The following is a 16,860-nucleotide window of genomic DNA, read 5'->3' as shown; positions in this document are numbered from 1 at the left end:
GCCAGAGAATGCACACCCAGCCCGTGCTCTCACTGTCTATCAAGGAAGCAGAGCAGGAAGTCAAGCATGGGCATCCTGGGTGCGGCTTATGAAAATCTGAACAGAACAGAGTTCCCGTCGGCACACTCCTGCCCTGGCTCTGCATCAAGAGTGGGCGATGGACACACACATCCTTTAAGTTCTCCCAAAATAGTTAAGATACTCATGTACCAAAGTTTCTGATTCTCTACTTTAACTGACCATTTCAGTTATCTCAATAATAGTCTTGTGAGGCTTATCTTAGACTCCTGGGACCCCAGGGGACAGTTAAGTAGCTCTTTACTGAAGGATTCAGATAAATAAGTAAAGTTCTCCAAACTGGGGCGGGGCGGGGGGGGGGAGGCAGATTTTGGAGGGGAGCCCAGGAGGCCTCTCTCTTGCACCCCAATCTTTCCACGTTTACGGGGGGTATTTGGATGACCAGGACAAGCACACCTGGTCTGAGGCCCCTGGGGTGCTGTTTAGACTAGAGAAGTGGTACCAGGAGGGGTAAATACCCCCCGTAAACGTGGAGAGGCCTTTCTCTTCAGGTCTCTTCTCCATCTGACATCACTGCTCTTCCCCTTATCAGAGGGATGGCCTTTGCCAAGTCATGTAAGCTCTTTGTGCCCCCGTTTTCTCACGCATAAAATGGGGGTGCCAGTGGCGCCTACCCCATAGGGTTTTATGAGGTTTAGTTAAGATGACACATGTAATATGCTTAGAACATACAGCCTAATGTCTAATGACGGCCTAATGTCTGAGCTAGAAAAGCATCAGCTATTTTTATCATTATTCCGTGGACACACACCCTCCTCCCGAGATTAGGAAGTTTCCTGATGTTATGTAAGTGATGCTGCCTCCGGCATTTTTTAAAAAAAATATATTTTATTGATTTTTCACAGAGAGGAAGGGAGAGGAAGAGAGAGTTAGAAACATCAATGAGAGAGAAACATCGATCAGCTGCCTCCTGCACACCCCCCTGCTGGGGACGTGCCCGCAAACAAGGCACATGCCCTTGACCAGAATCGAACCTGGGACCCTTGTGTCCGCAGGCCGACGCTCTATCCACTGAGCCACACCAGTTAGGGCTGGCTCAGGCATTTGCTGGATATTTGCGATGTCCTCTTTTTGTAGGTTTTCTGCCGACCAAAGTGGGGAAGAAGGCACCTCTGTCCCTCCAACGTCCCTGAGGATGTCAGGGAGTGCTCCTTCGGTTGGTCTTTCTGTCCAGGCAGAGTTGTGTCTGCTTTTCTTCGACATCCCTGACAGCAGTACAATTCCCCACTGAGACCCGAGTTCCCGTGCAGTCTCTGTGAGGAACAGCAGCTTCTCCAGCTGCCCCGGTTTTGACCCTAATCCATGGGAAACAGCGAGCCAGGTTGTGTGACCCCGAGGGCGCATTTGTCTCTTTCCTGGGGGAGCACCTGGACACCTGGATCTCCGTGGGAACTGAGAGTGTCTGTGCTCCAGGAGGCTTCCCGCCTGTCCTAGCGGCTCGAGCTGCTGGCACAAATATCACAGGCCAGGCGGCTTCAGGCCAGCGTTTACCTCCTCACAGTTCCGGGGGCTGGAAGTCCCAGGTCAAGGTGTCGGCAGGGCTGGTTGCTTCTGAGGCCTCTGTCCTTGGCTTCTAGATGGCTGTCATCACCCTGTGTCTTCAGGCGTCTTCCCTCCATACCTGTCTGTGTCCAAATTGTCCTTCTTATAAAGGACACCCGTCCGATTGGATTAGGGCCCCGCCCCAATGACCTTTTTCACTTGCGTCGCCTCTTGAAAGGCCCCATCTCCAAATACAGGTGCTGGGGGTTAGGACTTCACCATATGAATTTGGAGGGCCAATTAGGTCCAATTACGTCCATCCTCAAGGGTCAACCCCAACAGCAGGGTCGGGGCAAGCTTTGATCCATCTCGGTCTGTGCTGTGAGCTGCCCACTCTGTGATCAGCACCTCGTTATCTCCTTCATTATCCCAACTATTTCACTCTGCCCGGCCCCACCCTCCTGCAGGCCTCCCCTGCTCCAGCCCATACTCACCTCCCACCTCCAGTCTCCACAGCGGCTCCCCGACTGTCCCCAGAGAATGAGTTTCCCGGGTCTCAGCCGGCAACCCTGCTCCTGCCCCTGCCCCTCGGCCTGGGATTCCCTCGGGAGAGCCGACATCCCCACTGCGCCCCACAGAGAATGAACCACAGAGGGTGTGCAGAGGCTGGACATGGGCCCCTGGGAGAGGCCAGAGGCTGCAGACAGGAAGAGAAGGGTCTAACGGGGAGGCCGGGGAGGCGCCAGGCCGCCCTAGCACTGGAAGTGACATGGGGATTTGGGAGCAGGAAGAGGTCTATTGGATCTACTTGTCCTCCTGGCCCCACCCCTGGCCCCAGCGAGCCTTGGCCCAGGCTTCCTCAGTGGGAGATGACGGCTCACAGATGTTCCAGATGCTCCCAAGGGCTCCTCAGCCTCCAAGTGCAGCAGAGGGTCAAAGGGCAGCCTTGTCATTTCCTGCAGAGGAACCGTGGCTAACCACGGGGCGCGGTTTGCAAAGTTTCCGTATGCCTCGTCGCCCTTCTGTTTAGAATACTTTCCTGTGTGTCTGTCTCCTTGTTGCCCTGATTGTCTGCCTTCTGCGCGAGGCTCAGTCATTCGGAGGGAGGGGCTAAGTCGGAGACCACTCAAGTCTTGTTCTGCTCCGATATTCATGTGTCTGTACCCCAGTGCCTGGAGCAAGTACCTGGTACCTAGGAGAACGTGTGTTCAATAAAAAATGTGGGAAGAAATGTTTGGATGACCAGGACAAGCACACCTGGTCTGAGGCCCCTGGGGTGCTGTTTAGACTAGAGAAGTGGTACCAGGAGGGGGAAATACCCCCCGTAAACGTGGAGAGACAAGACACCTGGGAGGGCCCTTCAGAGCACCGACTGGAGGACAGAGAACTTGACCTCTAAGGCCTGGGTTCAAAGGTCAGGAGAACAGAAATGGAGAGAGACCAAGAGAAAGAGAAGCCTGATGTTGAGTCCCCTGTCACTGGAGACATGCAAGGCTAGTGAGAGACCAGGATGCTACCCAGAGGGAGCAGAGCAGAGGCCCTGAAAGAGCAGATATTCTCAGACTCGATGGTGATACAGAACTCTGACTCCAGGCCTGGCCCTGCCTCTGGCCAGCTGGGACCAGGACAGGCCTCTGGCCTCTCTGGGCCTTAGCTTCCTGCTTGATAGTATGTATGACCTTGAGTTTCACGGCAGCCCCTCCGGCCCTGAAGCTGAGTATTATTGAGAGTCAGCCCCGGAAGGGTGGAACACGGTCCCCCCAGGAGGGAGAAGGGAGGGAATACGGCAGGAGGGAGCCTGGCGGAGGCACACAGGCCTCGGTGAGAACCGGCTTTGCCCTGACTCCCACGCCTCCAGCCAACCCCAAAGGCCCTCAGCCCTGAATCAGTGGCCCCAACGGTGCTGGAGGACTGGATACAGGCTTAGCAGGGTCAGGGGCCATGCATCCTTTGGGGCAGCCCAGGCTGGAGGCAGCGCCTCCAAATAACAGCCATCTGGCAGTGGAAGGGCCTAGGGCTAGGGGACAGGAGGCCTGGGCCCCAGCCCTGCCCACCCTCGGATGCTCTGCGTGACCATGAGCAAGTCACTCGCCCTCTCTGAGTCCCAGGGTCGGAATTTACCAAGGCCAGGTCCGGGCTGTGCAGAGAAGGGTGGGATGGGGGCGAGGGGAAGCAGACCGGGTCCCAGCCTTCAGGAGCTCTGGATGTGACTAACACCTGGGAAAGAGCAGGAAGTGACACGTGAAAAGGGTAACCAGGGCAGACTCTGTAAAACGGGTTTGCTGTCTCTGCCCTGCCTTCCTGCCTGTTTGTGAGAGCAAAAACCTATCAGCCCGCGTCTGCGTGTCACTGCGGTCCCCAGTCTGTCGTCTCAGGTGATCTCTGCGAGGTGCTAGAAGCTCCGTGTCACCATGAGGAAGCAGGCTCTAGGGCAGGGGTGGGCAAACTTTTTGACTCGAGGGCCACCATGGGTTCTTAAACTGGACCGGAGGGCCAGAACAAAAGCATGGATGGAGTGTTTGTGTGAACTAATATAAATTCAAAGTAAAGGAGCGGAGGGGAGAGCAAGAGAACCCGATAGAACAGCCGGATCCGGCCCGCGGGCCGTAGTTTGCCCACGGCTGCTCTAGGAGTTAAGTGGCCCACACAAGCTATTCCCTCTCTCTGGGGCCCGCTCCCCTGCTTGGAGTCCCCGTGGTCCCCGCAGCTTCCCTGTCAGGCTCTTGTCCTTGCTTCCTGCTCCCCCCTCAGCCTCCCTGGCAGGCCGTGAGCTCCAGGAGTGGGGAGTGTGTCTGGCTGGTTCCCATCTGTATTTACAGAGCCTGGCACCCAGGAGGGTGAAGGGCGGGGGGAGGGAGGGCAAGCCCGGAATCTGTGCTGGATCCCACCCCAAGAAAGGCCGAGCACCGAGCACGAAGGTCAAGGGGAGGTCTCTTTGGATGACTTTGGTCTCAGAGGATTTGACGCAGAAGCTTCAGGGACGGCGTGGGGAAGTCGGCATTCTGGACCTCTTTCCACACGTTTCAATGCTATTTCGACTCACTTCCACACACATTTTTTAAAGCCTGCTCTGTGGTGGGCATAGTTGAACAGGCTGAACAAAAACCCTGCCCTCAGGGAGCTTACATTCTAATGGAGAGAGATGGTAAACAAGACCGATGCATAAGTCATGCCATGTTTTAGAAGCAGGTGCCATGAACAAAGAAATAAAGCGAGAAAGTGGCGTACGACAGGCCCCATCTGGTGTCGCAGGGTGCCCTGTGGGTGTCTGCTCCAGGCAGAGAGCACAAGTTCAAAGGCCCTGGGGCAGCGACAGCAAGGAGACAGGCCAGCGAGGCCAGAGCCCAGCAGGTGAAGGAACAAGAAAGATGAGTCCAGAGGGGCAGGACCTGCTGGCCTGTGCAGCCCTGGGTGGGCCGCGTGAGCCCTTGGCGTTTACTGTGAGGAAATGGGGAGCTACTTGAGAGTTTGGCAAATAATAGGGTTTCTTTTGAATTGCTTCGTTTTGGGGGCTGGGCAGGGACAGAATCCAGCCCCGGCATGAACCCAGGTCTAGCTAACTCCAAACTCAGTGCTCACTCTGGTGCCCCACGCCTCTGAGAAGGGAGCTGTTAGCTTTGGGGGGCCAGAGGCCTGGGGGGGCTCTCCTTTATCTGGTCCTCCCCTCCCCTCCTGCGCCCCTAGCCAGCCTCCTCAATCACACTGCCTTGGGGAGGGGCCTCAGAGGAACTTGGCGGGAGCCCCACTTGGGGTACAGAACAGGGAGGGGTGACCATGGAGGTGGGGTGGGAGCGTCAGTATATGATCACCACCCACCCGTGACCAGAACCTTCCTGCCAGCCATCCAGACCCAGATTCGAAGGCAGCTCCCATGTGTGTGAGATACTGACTCTGAGCAAGAAGGTGAAGCTCCTGAGCCTCAGTTTCCCCGTCTGTGGAATGGAGAGAACACGCGACCTAAATGGTGGTGCACCTGGAGTCTCGGCACAGGGCTCGGCGCACGGTGAGCATCCATTCACAGTGGTCCCTTTTGTCATCGCTCAAGGGCACTGCTCTCTCTGCGTGACCCCCAGATTGGGCTTGGCTCAGCGGAGGGGGCAAGGTGACCTCTGGGCTCAGCCTGATGGGAGATCCTGGGCTGGCTGGCCTGATGCAAGAACCTAAGTAGGACATGAGAAGCGAGACAGCACTCCGCAGGCCCGTTCTGCAGGCTTTTGGTTTTGCTTCACCCACAGCGAGAAATGCGTTCCTCATTGAGATGCAGCATAAACAAGCGTAGATATGCAAAGTGGAAATTAAAGTTTCATGAGGCAGCACTTGCCCTCACTAGCGGTGATGCACTCTCTTCTCCGTTCTCTGCCATTTCATTAAAATTATTAAATGCTGGTCACAACCCACACGGAGAAAAGATTAACGAGCTAATGTGAAGCACCGGCCCCGGGTCTGGGACTTGGTGGGCTTGCATTCAGCCTGGTTCAGGGCTGTGTGGGCTGGTGGAGCGCGTGTCCACAGCCATGTGACTATCCTCAGCGGGGCCCCGCAGGGCCACCAAGAGACCTGGAGAGAAGAGCTAGGGGCAGACCCTCCGGAGAGGCACCCTCGGGGGGAGCAGGGGGCTGTATCTAGGCAGAAGAGACCAGATGGCCACTCGCCAGATGGCCTGCACCGTGTGCATCTGGACTGGGAAGGACCAAGGGACTCAAGGGCCAGAGAGAGGCCATATAGCATGGTGGTTAGCACAGAGCCTTTGCTGCCAGGCTGCCTGGGTCCAGGTCCTGCCTCCATGGCCTCCCAGCTCTTCAGCCATTGGCAGAGCTCACAACCTCTCTGTGCCTCAGTTTTCTCAGCTGTAAAATGGGATGAAGGCAATTCCTCAAAGGGTTCTCTGTGTGTCTGTGTGGGGAGACCTCGAACAGTCCCTGGCACTATGAACGTGTTTATTGCTCAGTCAGATGGAGGTGCTTGCTGGTTGTGTGCCAGCATATGCCATATGGGACCTCTGGGTTGTCTCCCTCCGCAGCCCCCACACCAGTAAGCCAGGTGCTCCTTGAACTGGGAGGTATTGAACCCAGAGAGCCCAGCTCAGGCAGCATGGACAAGGGTCTCCCATTGCCGCCCTCTGCAGAGGGCGCTCCTTGCACCCCAGTCTTGGCCCTGGAGTCAAACAGCCCTGCATTCAAAGCCCAGCTCTGCTGGCTACAAGCTTCATGACCTGAAGCTCGTTACCCGACCTCTGGGAGGCCAGGCCTGGCACAGGTACCCCTGGCACAGGTACCCCTGGCACAGGTACCCCTGGCACGGTCCTGACCTTGCAGAGCTGCTGTGAGAGCTGAATACAGTGAACCTGGAATAAACCAGCCCCGTGCCTGACACTTCATAGGCTCACGACACACACAGAAGCTGTCCTCCTCTCCGTGGCCTCTCCGCCCAGTCCCCGCCCCTGTCCTCCCCAGGAGCCCCAGCTCCCAGCACAGCCTCCTCCCAGGCTCTTCTGGGCACAGGGCTTTGTGAACCTGGCTGTGGCAGCGGCAGCCTTAATTCTAGTTCTGCGCTGGGTAATTTCCCGTGATTACGGGCCTGTCGATGAGCAAGCACTGCAGCTGCTAGGAAGCCGGCGGGCCTCGGCAGGGCGGGGCTGGAGCCGTGCCCACACACACACCATCTCCCCAGGGGACCTCAGCCACACACCGATTCCTGCAGGAGGGAGTTTAAACAACACACAGGCTCATGCGGCATTCCCTGCGATGCATGACGGGTCTGGCGTAAAGAGAGGACAGGGATAAGGGAGGTCTTAGGACCAGGACTCCCCCCTACACTCTCCTTGCAGAATCTGCCTTCTCTCCCCAATGAGGAGCACTAGAAAAAATGATGGCCCGCCCTAGCCGGTTTGGGTCAGTGGTTAGAGCAGCGGTCGGCCAACTCATTAGTCAACAGAGCCAAATATCAACAGTACAAAGATTGAAATTTCTTTTGAGAGCCGAAAACCGACTTCTGTGCATGGGCCACGAAGTTTCAGTCACACTGTATGTGCACGCCCGCACATGGTATTTTGTGGAAGAGCCACACTCCAGGGGCCAAAGAACCGCATGTGGCTCACGAGCCGCAGTTTGCCGACCACTGGGTTAGAGTGTCGGCTTGCAGAACAAATATTAACAGTCCAGCTGATGTGGCTGATCAAGGGCATGTACCTTGGTTGCAGGCTCCTCCCCCGCCTGTGCCCTGGTCAGAGCTACTGCAGGAGGCAACCAATCAATGTGTTTTCTCACATCAATGTTTCTCTCTGTCTTTCCCTCTCTCTTCCACTCTCTCTAAAAATCAATGGAAAAATATCCTCGAGTTAGGATTAACCAAAAAAAAAAAAGGAGAGATGGCCCATCTTTTCTGCTTTGAGACCTCTGAGGACTCTATGTGTGTGTGGGTCTGTAAATGTGAGTGTGAGTGTGTCTGTGGGTGGGTGTGGGTGTATGAGTGTGTGTGGCTGTGAGGCAGGTCGGCCAACCGACAAATATTTATGAGACATCTGTGAGTCTTGCCCTTGACCCTGGGGTCAGCAGTGGGTAAGAAAAAGAGAGGCCTGATACTACACATGAGCACCTGTAAGATACAGTTGGTCTTCGTTATTTGCAGCTTTCACGGGTGTGACTTTGCCTCCTAGATGACACTTTCTAGTACCCCCGAAGTCAGTACTCAGAGGGCTGCCAGTCCTTCTGCACAGAGTGGTCAAGAACTTGCGTGGCCCGATGCCTGTGTCCCCGTGCAGTTAGCTAGTGTCCTTTACGCGGTCTATGCGGTGCCAGGTTTTTCTCATCTGGATATTGTGTGTTGTGTTTTCGCATCCCATCATATCTACAAAACGCCCATCTGTGGCTCCGACTTGTGGTGAGAAGAGGGGGAAGGCGATGTCTCTTGAGATGAAACTCAAGGTTATTTAACTGGAGGGAAACAGAAGTGTTCTGAGCAAGTTTAAAGGAGGTAAGGCTGGCCTGGCTGGCTTGGCTCAGTGGTTGACCTATGAACCAGGAGGTTGTGGTTCAATTCCCGGTCAGGATACATGCCTGGGTTGTGGGCTCGATCCCCAGAGTGGGGTGTGCAGGGGACAGTCGATCAATGATTCTCTCTCCTCATTGATATTTCTATCTCTCTCTTTCTCCCTCTCCCTTCCTCTCTGAAATCAATCCTCATATAACAAAAGCCTAATATGCTAAGTGTCCGGTCGTCCATTCAACCAATCAAAGCATAATATGCTAATGATATGCTAAGGCTGCTCAACCACTCGCTATGACGTGCACTGACCACCGGGGGCAGATGCTCTGACCAGTAGGTTAGCTTGCTGCTGGGGTCCAGCCGATTGGGACAGAGTAAGATGGGCTGGACATGCTCTGGAGCCCTCCCACTGTCCCTCCCCGGCCCCAATCGTGCACCGGTGGGGTCCCTCGGCCTGGCCTGTGCCCTCTCGCAATCCAGGCTGAGGGACCCCCCCCCCAAGTGCACAAATTTTGTGCACCAGGCCTCTAGTAAAAATATAAAAAAACAAATAAACAAATAAAGGAGGCGAGGCTAAGCTGTGACGTTCAGTAGATTAAATGTGTTCAAAGCATTTCGACTTCATGCTATTTTCAAGGTATGATGGGTCTCCCTGGACATCACCCCATCATAAGTCAAGGAGCATCTGTGTATTAACTAAGGCGTCTGTACACAGGAACAAGGTTTTGGATTATTCATTGACAAAAATGTGACCACCAGCTTTGGGAACCCCACACTGTATTTCTCCTAGGGGCTGTGGTTCTGTATTTGCTAACACAGTGTTCATGGAGACTTTACAGAACATAACTACCGTGAACAATGGGAATGGACTGTAGTCACTGCTAAGTGCCATGAAGAAAATAAAACAGGGAAATGCAATGTGACGGTGAGTGATGTCTCTGGGCAGGCAGGGTGGGCCTCTCTGAGGTGGTGACATTGGCATTGAATGGGGACTGGGTGTAGGACAGCAATCCTGGAGAGCACTGGGGGGAGGGTGTTCAAGGGACTGCTGTGCTGAAATGAGCACAGCCCAGGGTGGAGTGTGTGTGCGGGGTGGGGGGGATGTCTGGGGACCCTGAGAAGGTGGGTGTGGCCAGGGCAGAGCGCCGGAGAGGGGAAGAGAGAAGGTGAGGCTGGAAGGTGGGCTGGTCCTGGCCACACAGGGCCCTGCGGGCTCCGGAACGGAACTTCTGTTTTTCTCAAGATCAGGTTAAAAGTGGGGGTGCCAGGATGACCGGTTTTACCCCTGCCCTGTGTACCTTGGAAGGGCCAATAGGATTGCAGCACCTGGCATGTCCCAGTAGCCTGGGGGCCGCAGCAAAGGCACCGGCGCAGTGGCTCAGAACCTCCTAATAGAGATTCAGGAATTACTCCTGGGGTTGGTGGGAACTGCTGGGCCGATGGGGTTAACACTCCCAGAACCGGGGGACCTGCTACGTGAGGGAGGCCTGGACACCCACGTGGAGCTGTGGAGGAGACAGCTGGACCCGGAGTTCAGGCTTGGGTGGGGGCACACATGGGGAGTCTCCTGCGTGCCCTGTGTGAAGATCCCCCCACCCTCTAAGGGATTCCCTAGGCCAGCCGTGGGCAAACTACGGCCCGCAGGCCGGATCCGGCTGTTCTATCCGGTTCTCTTGCTCTCCCCTCCGCTCCTTTACTTTTAATTTATATTAGTTCACACAAACACTCCATCCATGTTTTTGTTCCGGCCCTCCGGTCCAGTTTAAGAACCCGTTGTGGCCCTCGAGTCAAAAAGTTTGCCTACCCCTGGGCCCTACTCACCTACCCAGCCCTGTCCTCCAGGCCACTTCCTGTGCTCCAGCAACACAGAGCGAAACCCCAAGAAACCCCTGCGCGCACACAGATGCTCTTCCAAAGCTCTAACTCAGCCCGGCAGTATGTGCTCCGGCAGCAGCTCCTCCGCCAGATCTTTTCTTTCTTCAAATACTGCTCATCCCTTTCGGCCCAACACCCGCTGCCTCTGCCAGGGCACTTCCCGGACTGCTCTGCCCCACGGCTGACCCCTGACATTTGAACCCCACAGCCCTGCTGGCCCGAGGCCCACAGCCTCCGTGCTCAGCCCGCGCACAGGCACCCACGGAGGGCTTAGGCCTCCTGGTTGTCCCTGTACTCCGTGATCCCCGGGCCCAGGCCAGTGAGAGTCCGGGCAGGAGATCAGAGGCTGAGGCCAGGGCCCAAGTTGAGGGCTGGAGGCTGTCTCGGTTAGGAGTCCAGTTGGGCCCAAGTTCAGACTGAGGAAGGGGCTGCAGAAAGAACTGGGGTTGTGGGTGGGGCTTGGCCTTGGCCTGGGGTCAAGGCCAGGATGGAGCTCCAGGTCGGCCTGTGCTGAGTCAGCCAGTGTTGGAGGCAAGTTTGTTCCCAGGGCTGCTGGGCTGAGAGGCTGGCCCGGGGCCCTTTGCCTCCGCCTGACTCCACAGGCCCATGGACACCAGAGGGGCCCTGCCTGGCATAGATCTGTCCAGCGAGAGCCCAGAACTGCTCCGTGCCAGCGCCAGGCCGGCCTGAGCTGTGGGGCACAGTGGTGCGTGGTGATGCCATCACAGCCAGCCTTTCCCATCTGGTAACCATGGGAATGTGCGCAGGGCTGCGGATGCTTATGCAACACCTTGAGGCAGGGAAACAGCCTGCCCATCAACCCCAGCCCTCTGCCCGCCCGCCTGCCTGCCTGGTCCTGGGGAGGCCTGCAGGGGGTCTGTGAACAGGGGTTGTGTCGTCCCACCTGCCATCCCAGAACACCCCCCACCCCCCCCCCCCACACACATACCCTGTCTCTGGAAGGGATGTTTGGGCTAGGATGGCCCTACGGGTCTGGGGGAAGCGGGGAGGAAAGAGAAAGAGACGTGGTTGTGGGGGTGGGCACAGGGAACTAGAGGAGAATTCTGACAGATGGGGGAGCTGGCCATGTGCACGCATGTGAAAAGCTCCAGCCACCTCCCGCCAGCCCAGGACCAGATGTCCACTCACAGAGACAGGCCAGCTGCCCGATGGGCTGCTGTCACTTCCCACAGCTGGAAGCGGGGGCCTTAGAGAGAGAAAGACAGAGACAGAAGCAGAGAGATAGGGAGTGAGAGAGACAGGGGCACAGAGAGAGACAGGGAGAAGGAGACAGAGACAGAGAATCTGAGACACACACACACACACACACACACACACACACACACACACACACACAGCAGGGAGAGCGCCAGAAGAGAAGTCTCCACACACAGACTCACACAGAAGGGAGAGAACAGACTGTCAAAAATAAATAAATAAATAAATAAATAAGCCCAAACATCTGCGGTTTGCAGCTCCTTGCTGGTTTCCAAAGCCTGACTCCCCCTCTGAAGGCAGCCCAGTTCCTAATGGTCCCACTACAATTTCGATTTCCCACCCTCCTCGTTCTTGCCGGGGACCCCCACCCCACCTGCGCCCCCACAGACAAGCCTGCCCTGTGGAAGGCAGCAGCCACAGCAGCGGGGAGGATGGAGTCAGGCCCTCGGGCCGGGCGAGGCAACAGCACAGTGTGTTCAAGACTTCAGGCAGCTCACCTGTCTCCAGGAGCGCGGCCAGGGGAGCACCCACCCCCACCAGGGACGCTGTGGCGGATGACTCACTCTACCACCTTCGGTCGGCGACACAGCGGTTCACACCCGTAATGCTGAGGACGGAGCACCAGACACTCTGCACGCACAGTGGTCCTGAGAGCCAAACCCCTTCCCCGCCATGCTTGCCAAAAACGCTGCCACCGGGCCCTGGCTTCCTCGCCTGCCCTCTCCCACGCCTGAAGCCTCTTGAGTGCGAATGTCCTGCGTGTTTGCAGCTGTGCTTCTGGCTCCAGCAACTGCTTAGCAAATACTTACCAAGGGAATGAACGGGTCACCGGCCCGCGGAGCCACAGCCTCACAGGAAAGCCCAGGAACCTCTCAGGAAGAGCAAAGCCTGGCGTTACGCCCACCAACCTCTCCTGCCACACCCTTCCTAGAAGCACTGCTCCCCAAGCTGAGATGAGCCACACTCTTGCTCCCTGCCCAGCAGATGGTGGTGCTTGGCCTGGGGTGGGGACATGGGGGGTCTAGGGTCTATTCAACCAGCCTGGGTCCCCGCCTCCAGGAAGCCTTCCCTGACTGCTCCTGCCCTCACCCACACCCTGTCCTCTGAGCTTCCACCGCCCAGAGAGTCTGAGCCCCACACACCTGTTCTTATTCACATCCAGGTTATATCTCATTCCTGGGGATCTCCCCAACATCTCTGGGGGGTCTCCAGGGACAGGAAATGGGCCCCTTATTTTTATTCTTGCCTCCTTGTCCCTACAGTGTAGAGGAACCCAGGCTGTCCATAGCAAGAGGGAAGTTTCTTCCTTCCCTTTAGGAAATTCCTTTCAGGACCCGAGTAGAATCTGGCAGGAAGATGCTACAGTAAATGATGGGAAATCCTGCTTTCCCGGAACAAAACCAGGGGTCCAGGGAAACCTGCTTCTGCTCTGAACCCTGCACAGACTAGGGCCTCATCCCTGAAGCTGGGTCAGCCCAACCAGGGTCCTTGGCCACCTCATTCTGCCACCTGGTGGCTAAGTGGGGCATTGCTCATCTCAACTCCCCCACTGCCTGCAATCCAATGTCCCTTCTAGAATCCTCAGAATCACCTAATGACTGACTCCTTACCGCACAGAGCGGGGTGCTGACGCCCCAAAAAGGGGAGGGATTGCCAGTCGAGGGATTGGTCCAGGAACCCTCACTGCAGCCTCGGTCCAGGGCTCCCCATGGTGGAAGAGACCAGAAAGTGCAGGAATTTGCGGCTCCAGTTGAACCAGAAAGGAGCAAGGAGCCAACTCCAAGCCACAGGTGAAGCTTCTAGGGAAGGGACAGTCACAGGAGTGAACTCCCACCACTGCCACCACCACAAACTCACTGCTAACACTGACTGCTAACTACCCACTAACACTAACCCCTACTGACTGCTACCTACTAACACTAACCCCTGACTAACTACCCACTAACACTAACCCCTACTGACTAACTACCCACTAACACTAACCCCTACTGACTGCTACCTACTAACACTAACCCCTGACTAACTACCCACTAACACTAACCCCTACTGACTGCTACCTACTAACACTAACTCCTACTGACTGCAACCTACTAACACTAACCCGTACTGACTGCTAACTACCCACTAACACTAACCCCTACTGACTAACTACCCACTAACACTAACCCCTACTGACTAACTACCCACTAACACTAACCCCTACTGACTGCTACCTACTAACACTAACCCCTGACTAACTACCCACTAACACTAACCCCTACTGACTGCTACCTACTAACACTAACTCCTACTGACTGCAACCTACTAACACTAACCCCTACTGACTGCTAACTACCCACTAACACTAACCCCTACTGACTAACTACCCACTAACACTAACCCCTACTGACTAACTACCCACTAACACTAACCCCTACTGACTAACTACCCACTAACACTAACCCCTACTGACTGCAACCTACTAACACTAACCCCTACTGACTGCTAACTACCCACTAACACTAACCCCTGACTGCTAACTAACACTAATTCCTGGCTGCTAACTATCCACTAACACTAATCCTTGACTGACTGATAACTACCCACTAATACTAACCCTTGACTGCTAACTACCCACTAACACTAACCCCTACTGACTGCTAACATGAGTACCAGTAGCAGTTAAACTCTGAGAGACCACTCTATCAGGCTGACAAAGACATTAATGATACTAGCGATGTAGAAACCAGCTTTCTTACTTGGCTTATACAACAACTAGAGGCCCGATGGATTAAATTCATGCACAGGGGGAGGAGGTCCCTCAGCCTGGCCTGCACTCTCTCCAATCTGGGACCCCTCAGACATCCTTCTTGCAATCCGGGACTGCTGGCTCCTAACTGCTCAACTGCCTGCCTGCCTGATTGGCCCTAACTGCCCTCCCCTGCCAGCCTGATTGGCCCTAACTGCCCTCCCCTGCCAGCCTGATTGGCCCTAACTGCCCTCCCCTGCCAGCCTGATTGGCCCTAACTGCTCCCCCCTCCTGGACTGATTGCCCCTAACTGCTCCCCCCTGCTGGCCTGATCGCCCCTAACTGCCCTCCCCTGCCTGCCTAATCTCCCCTGCCGGCCTGATTGCTCTAACCGCCTCTGCCTCGGCCCCTGCCACCATGGCTTTGTCCAGAAGGAAGGCAAGACGACTGGAAGATGTCTGGTCAACCCGGTCTAATTAGCATATTACCCTTTTATTAGTATAGATACTTGGGCCAACTTTTCCCGGAGGAAATTTGCAAACCGGAATTAAAAGACTTGCTATGTGAATGACATTGGCTCAAAAGTTTTAGGTCTAAGAGTTCATTTGGAAGTTTTTACCTTTTTGAGATGTGCATGAAGAATTGCATGCAAGAAAGTTTATCACAACTATTTATTTAAAAAATTGGGAGCAACCTCCACTAATAGATTTGTTGCATAATGATTGGCTAAATAAAGAATATAAGACTTCAGTGGCTGGGGAGAGGTCAATGGGGGAAAAGGAGACATGTGTAATACTTCAAAACAATAAAGAATTTAAATTAAAAAATATATATATTTGCAAATATCTTTGCAAATTATATAGCGGAACAAAAGGTTTGCAAGCATTCTGCTGCAACCACACATTTACTCTTTTTAATAATTTCATTGAGACATAATCCACATCATAAATTTCATCCACTTAAAGTATCAGACTCAGTGGTTTTTAGTACATTCACCACAATGTGCAGCCATCACCACCATCTAATTGTAGACCACTGCATTACCCCTAAAAGAAACCCCACACCCTTCAGCAATCAGTCCCCACTTTCCGTCCTCCCGCCCCTGGAAACGTATAAACTCCTGTCTATCTCTACGGATTTGCCTGTTCTGGACATTGCACATAAGTAGAACCATACACCATGTGGCCCTTTGTGACTAACTTCTCTGACTTGGCATAATGTTTTCAGGGTTCATCCATATTGTATTTTGTATCAGTGTTTCATTTTTTAATTATAATATTCTATTGTGTTAATATGCCTCATTTTGTTTATCTACTCACCAATAGATGGACATTTGGCAAATATGAGTAATGCTGCTATGAATACTCATGTGCAAGTCTTTGTACAGACATGTAGTTTCAGTCCTCCTGTCTACACACCTAGGAGTGGATTGGCTGGGTCCTATGGTAACTCATTGTTGGACTTTTTGAAGAACTGCCGGATTTTTCGCCCAATCACCGGCACCATTTGACATTCCCACCAGCAATATCTGAGTTTCAATTTCCCACATCCTCATGAACACTTGTTTTTGCCTTTTTTTTTTTTTCATTTTAGCCATCCTAGTGGGTGTGAAAGTGTATGTCATTGTGGTTTTCTTTTGCATTTTCCCAGTGACTAAATTTATTGAGCATTTTTTCATGGGCTCATTGGCCATTTTTTAAAAATATATATTTTTATTGATTTCAGAGAGGGAGAGGGAGAGAGAGATAGAAACTTCAATAATGAGAGAGAATCACAGATTGGCTGCCTCCTGCATTCCCCCCACTGGGGACTGAGCCCACAACATGGGCATGTGCCCTGACCAGGAATCGAACCGTGACCTCCTGGTTCATAGGTCGATGCTCAACCACTGAGGTACACTGTCCGGGCTCATGGGCCATTTTTAAATTGTGTCTGTTGCCTTGGCCAGTTTGGCTTAGTGATTAGAGTGTTGGCCCAAGGACTGAAGAGTTGAGGGTTCGATTCCTGGTCAAGGGCATGTATCTCAGTTGCAGGCTCAATCCCTGGCCCTGGTGGGGGCTTGTACAGGAAGCAACCAATCGATGTGTCTCTCTCACATTGACAACGTTTCCTCTCTCCCTCTCTCTCTCTCTCACCCCCTTTCCCTCCCCTCCACTCACTCAAAAAAAATCAATGGAAAAAAAATACCCTCAGATGAGGATTAAAAAATTGTGTATCTTAATTTTAAGCATAAGAAACAAGATACAAACTTATAAATATAATATGATCTCAAGATGTTTCAAAAATGTATAGAAAATTTTTTTCAGAAAACATACAAAAATATCGATGGTGACTGTCTTTTGGTAATGAGGTTATGGCTGGTTTTTATTTTCTTTTTTAATCCTTTGCCTAGCTCCCAACACCCTGCACTGAGTATGAATTACTTCCATGACCTGAGACTGAAGGAAGGAATGCATGGTAGGGCTTTAGACTGGGGTTGCACCTTGACCGTGGTG

The sequence above is a fragment of the Plecotus auritus genome (genome assembly GCF_963455305.1).
Source record: "Plecotus auritus genome assembly, chromosome: 4".
Classification (NCBI taxonomy): Eukaryota; Metazoa; Chordata; class Mammalia; order Chiroptera; family Vespertilionidae; genus Plecotus; species Plecotus auritus.
Note: the sequence above shows the minus strand (reverse complement) of the source record.